Source organism: Triticum aestivum, chromosome 7A (assembly GCF_018294505.1).
Source record: "Triticum aestivum cultivar Chinese Spring chromosome 7A, IWGSC CS RefSeq v2.1, whole genome shotgun sequence".
In the NCBI taxonomy this organism is placed as follows: Eukaryota; Viridiplantae; Streptophyta; class Magnoliopsida; order Poales; family Poaceae; genus Triticum; species Triticum aestivum.
In genome coordinates this window covers 148,810,852-148,816,145 of record NC_057812.1, presented here as the reverse complement: position 1 = coordinate 148,816,145, position 5,294 = coordinate 148,810,852, and the positions used below count along the sequence as shown (strand labels likewise).

Genomic DNA, 5,294 nt, shown 5'->3' with positions numbered 1-5,294 from the left:
ATGCATATAAGAGATCAAAGAAACTCAAATAACTTTCATGGATATAAAAAGATAGATCTAATCATAAACTCAAAGTTCATCTGATCCCAACAAACACACCGCAAAAAGGGTTACATCATATGGATCTCCAAGAGACCATTGTATTGAGAATCAAACGAGAGAGAGGAAGCCATCTAGCTACTAACTACGGACCCGAAAGTCTACAAAGAACTACTCACACATCATCAAAGAGGCATCAATGGAAGTGGTGGACCCCTCCGTGATGGTGTCTAGATTGGATCTGGTGGTTCTGGACTCTGCGGCGGCTGGAATTGATTTTCATTGACTCCCCTAGGTTTTCTGGAATATTGGGGTATTTATAGAGCAAAGAGGCGGTCTGGGGGCACCCGAGGTGGGCACAACCCGGCCACCAGGGCGTGCCTGGGCCTCCTGGCGCGCCCTGGTGGGTTGTGCTCCCCTCAAAGCTTCCCCCCAGGCGCTGCCTTGGCCCATTGCGTGTCTTCTAGTCCATAAAAAATCTCTGTAAAGTTTCATTGCATTTGAACTCCGTTTGGTATTGATTTCCTGCGATGTAAAAACATGAAGAAAACAACAACTGGCACTTGGCACTATGTCAATAGGTTAGTACCAAAAATGATATAAAATGACTTTAAAATGATTATAAAACATCCAAGATTGATAATATAACAGCATGGAACAATCAAAAATTGTAGATACGTTGGACACGTATCATCCACCAGGAAGAACTAAGTGTAATTATTCTTGTGAGAATCCTGACCACGGGATGGGATGTCAGGGGCAGGCTAAACATACACTCTTCCTATCATCCAAGCCTAAGCATAGTAGAAGGGTTGGGACAAGGGACAAGATCGTCCGTGCCCGGAATCCTCAGGCAAGCATCTTCGACACATCCCCACCTCAGGATATGCTTAGGAGGTAGAGGACAGATATGCACACCCATTTCTTCTGCTTCCTCCGGCGTAGCCTCAGTAATGATCTGAAGGGCTAGAAGACGGAGCTTGGCATCCGCCCTCTGGTGGAAGAAGGAAAGTTTACGATGAAGAACTTGGCCAAGACTGGGGTCTTCCTGAACCACTTTCTTGGCCCGCTCAAGCTCTTTCCAGTTGGCGAAGGCATGACCCAGGAACATAGCCCGCCTTGTCCAGATCGACGAGCACCAAGATTGTGCTAAACCCCAATATTTTTGGGTGAGCCAAAAGATATGGAGGCAACTCTACCCATGGTGTCAATGCAGGGAGAGAAGGGAGTCGTCCCACGGGACGGCCTATGACCATTGGTGGAGCAGGGTGGGTCGCTGCCGAGGTTGACGGAGGAAGAGAAAGTCTCGATGCCATCATATACGAGAGTGTAGGATAAGAGGCCACGACCCTGGGTAGAGGATGAGATGGACGAGAGGAGGAAGAAGAAACATTCCGGTCGTATGGAGAGTAGCGGTGGAAGGCAAAAGATGAAGAGGCCATGACGAAAAAGCGATGAGCTAGATACGGCGGTGGTGAAAAAGGTGAAATTTATAGGTAAGGCTTAGTCGCCTTACCCCATCACATTTAACAAAGAGATACTACCACGAGGGATCTTTCGTTCTTGGGAGTGCGGGACAGTAAAAACCCATGCATGGGATCGAAAGCGGCACTCTATGGAGTTGAGCCACTGCAATGTCTCACGTCCCGGAAAAATAAAACCACTTCCTTTTCCCACTCGAAACACGGCGACAGTAATTTCCGAGGAGATCACTGTTATTTTTTGATAGGTCCACCCACATCGTGATCAGAGTGCATGCCTTCAACTTTGACCACTTTGAAAGAACTCCGCGGGCTAGCTCTCGGGGGCTACTGATGGAACATTAGATACCGGGCATACATAAAGTTTAAGTTTTGCACCCTCTCAGAGATAAGTTGGCATGGAAAAATACAAACGAAACACCGGAGTGCACTACGGTAAAAAGTATGGTATAAAAGATACAAAATGCAGGATCTATGAAGAACAAACATCCGTAAAAGATCCCCGAGGAGGCCCCTGACGCCAGCCATGACGCACTCGGGGGCTGAATCCCTAAGCAGACGGTACACGTGTTGGCCAGAAAGGCTGGTCTTGCAACGCACTCCACCGACTAGGATGTACTAAGAAATGACAAAAAAGTATGATGTACTTTGTTATTGCTGCATATCCAATATCTATACGCTTGAATTTATTAGGAAAGATCAGATACGACAAAGCCCGAAGATATATTCTAATTAATCATCTTTAAAAGGACAGTTGGATTCCATCACTGCTCCGCTCCTCGCCCTCACATACATACATTTAGATTTCACACTTTCCCTTCTGTTATGGCACCCAACTCTCCTTGGTCTGCCATGAAGGCGAGAGTCGAGGTAGAGGACCCAGATCCAGTCATCACTGGATTCAACAACAATGACCGTAGCTGCGATGGTATCAATCATGACAAGAACGAGAAGCCTGCCAGTTTAGAGCTCCGCCTATGGTGGCCATGCGAGACTATGCAACAGGTAATGTACTTGTGTGTTTATCTTGTAGTGGATATGCCTATGATGCACTGTTAAGAGAGGAATTGAATGGTCCAAAGGAGCAGGAGGTCAAAACTTGCCATAAATGACACCAATTTGTTTTTTTCTCCATAGGAGGGTACACCAGTCATGGAGGAAGGCAAGCAGGCAACGATGTCAGTGGGGAACAAGGTGAAGGTGCCAGAGAATGGGATGTCCATCCATCAACCAGTGATCGTACCAAGAACCAGAAAGTATTGGACCGACAGGGAACATCTGTAATTAATTTTGCATACTTCCTCATTTATCTTTCAAATTCCTACACTCGCACTAATTTATGAAGAATTGTCTAGGAATTGACTTATGAGATTGGATGATTTTTATCATTGTACTTCTAAATATCATAATTCAGTGCTTTAGTTTCACATTTATGGGGAAGATAATTTTTTAGTCAACTTGTGTTCATCCTTTTATTTGTCCTACAAAGTTTATATTTAAAAATGCTACTCTCTAATGATTCTATAATCTTTCACTAGATTGTTCAGCTTCCCTTTAAAGTTAATGGAATTCGTCTTTTCCTAAATGGATAGTGCATCAATAGTTTTTCATGCTAAAATATGTTATAGTTGCAAGTATAAACATGATATGTCTATTAGACATCAGTATGGTCGTAGTAATTATTCAGTGCTTACTCATGTACACTCACTTGCTTTAATGTATTAAATCGTAGAATCATATAATCAAACAGTTGTCATTGACATGGTTAGAGTGAGTGCACATGGTTCTATATGAAAATATTTGTATGTTTCACACCTCAGACTATTTCATTTACTAATTTAGTTTTTAAGTAAAAAATATTAATGTTTTGTGTCCACACATATCTACACACTATGTTTATTAGGTACAAGCTACCTCAACTAATGAATGAATAGTGTGTAGCTCTTTCGATAACCTAACTTATTCATCTCTGACATGGTTATGCAAGGCTCTTTCTCCAAGGATTGGGTGTCTATGGGCGTGGAAAATGGAAGGAAATATCCAAGGACTTTGTCACCACCAAGACTCTTGTGCAGGTTTCAAGTCACGCACAAAAGTACTTCAGGAGGGTAAAGAAAGGAGAGCAGGAAAGGCAACGCTACAGCATCAACGACCTAGAGCTCAAAATTGTCAAACCATGGACAATCGGAAATAACTCTAGTGCCTACCGATCTCCCATCTTTGATGATGCTGATAACCATAACCAAAGTTTCGACATGTAAACTCAACATTAAGCCAGGTCCTCAACCTGAATAATATCGCTCAGTTCTAGTTACCATTCTCAAGGACATAGGCTCCAAAAAATAGTATCTTGTTGAACAAAACATGTCTCGGTTACTATATTGGGAGAGTCGACCATATTGTGTGTTACTATTTACTATCTTTATATGAATATTGGAATTAATCTTTATGTGGTATCAATACAAATATGCGTGTTTTTACTATAACACATGTCCACTGTGTTAACTACTTACTACATGCATTGACAATATGTAAATTTTAGGACCACCTAATCGTCTTTAAATGTCACAAGTGGCTTCACAATTTTACATATTTGAAGCATCCGATTATTTTATAGTTTCTTGGTGTTATAGTTTGTTGTTCAATTCACCTTTTTTACACTCCTAGACATCAAGTATACATTTTGGTTTGGTTCTTCATACTCAAAGGATAGAAATCATAGTAAATAGGATGCATTTAATATGGCTACAAGCATCACAAAGGGAGATTTCCCCTCTTGTATTTGTTTCCCTCATCTTCCCCTCCTCTAGAACCTTTCCAGCCCCATACCCTCTATGGCTTTTCTCCTTGCCCTTTATTGGCAGCTCTAAAGGCCCGAGAGGAGGATGAGGTGGAGGAAGGTACATTTTTGTTTTAAGAATACATTGTCATGTATTTTAAACAAACCAATTCCAATCTCCACATTCCTCCTCCTTGTCCTTGCTTTGTCCATGGTGGTTGGGAGAGAAGTCACTCGTGAAGTGGAACTTGGTTTTGATTTCTCTTTGCAATACATTGTTCTGTGTTTACCTTTCCAATAGGTCAATTCCAATCTCCAATTTCATCCTCTCACTTGCTTTGTGGTAGTTGAGAGAGAAACCGGTGACTACATGGGGGTGGATCCACTTCTACAAACCAAAGCATGTCTTATATGAAAATATCTCCAACACAATAGAAGGTTGTAGTCAATAGGATGCTCACATCCACATATGCCTTCTGGTAAAAATGGAAAATGGATCAAGTTTGTTTTGGTCAACTGGTTTCAAACCCATCATAAACACATTATCGGCCATTGCATGCCCATAAAAACTACTAATAGGTCTGGTTACCGAGCATGATTAGGCACCCATCGATCCTATTATAATTCTTCATTTAAGGTTCATATTTAAGCATATCGGGTCATGTATGGCCAGGTCGTGTTTGGTGAAGTCAACCTCTTCTGGACCCATGCCCAAATGCATGATCTGGTCTTGCACCTTCCCATGGCCATTTGAATGAGTCATGGAATAGACCCATGCTGAAATATGATGGATATCGCGACCCATTGAGACACCTATAGGCACCTCAACATAGTATTTAATAATTTTGTTTCACCCGAAATATGGCAATACAAGCTACTTCACAATACATTTTTGTGTTGGCTTGTTCAAATGAAGCAAGCAAACAACCACTATCTTTATAGGTTAGTCGATGTTCTCTTTTTCATTATCCAAGCGAGGTGGTACTAAACCATGT

At 42.0% G+C, this 5,294-nt stretch overlaps 1 long non-coding RNA gene across 1 annotated transcript; it reads left to right on the top strand.

The window, feature by feature from the left end:
• The first annotated feature begins 2,199 nt into the window (after nt 1-2,199).
• On the top strand, nt 2,200-4,006 carry LOC123152102 (uncharacterized). The gene is made up of 2 exons (XR_006476027.1): nt 2,200-2,525; nt 2,658-4,006. It is a non-coding gene; the product is annotated as an uncharacterized lncRNA (long non-coding RNA).
• Nucleotides 4,007-5,294: the final 1,288 nt, after the last annotated feature.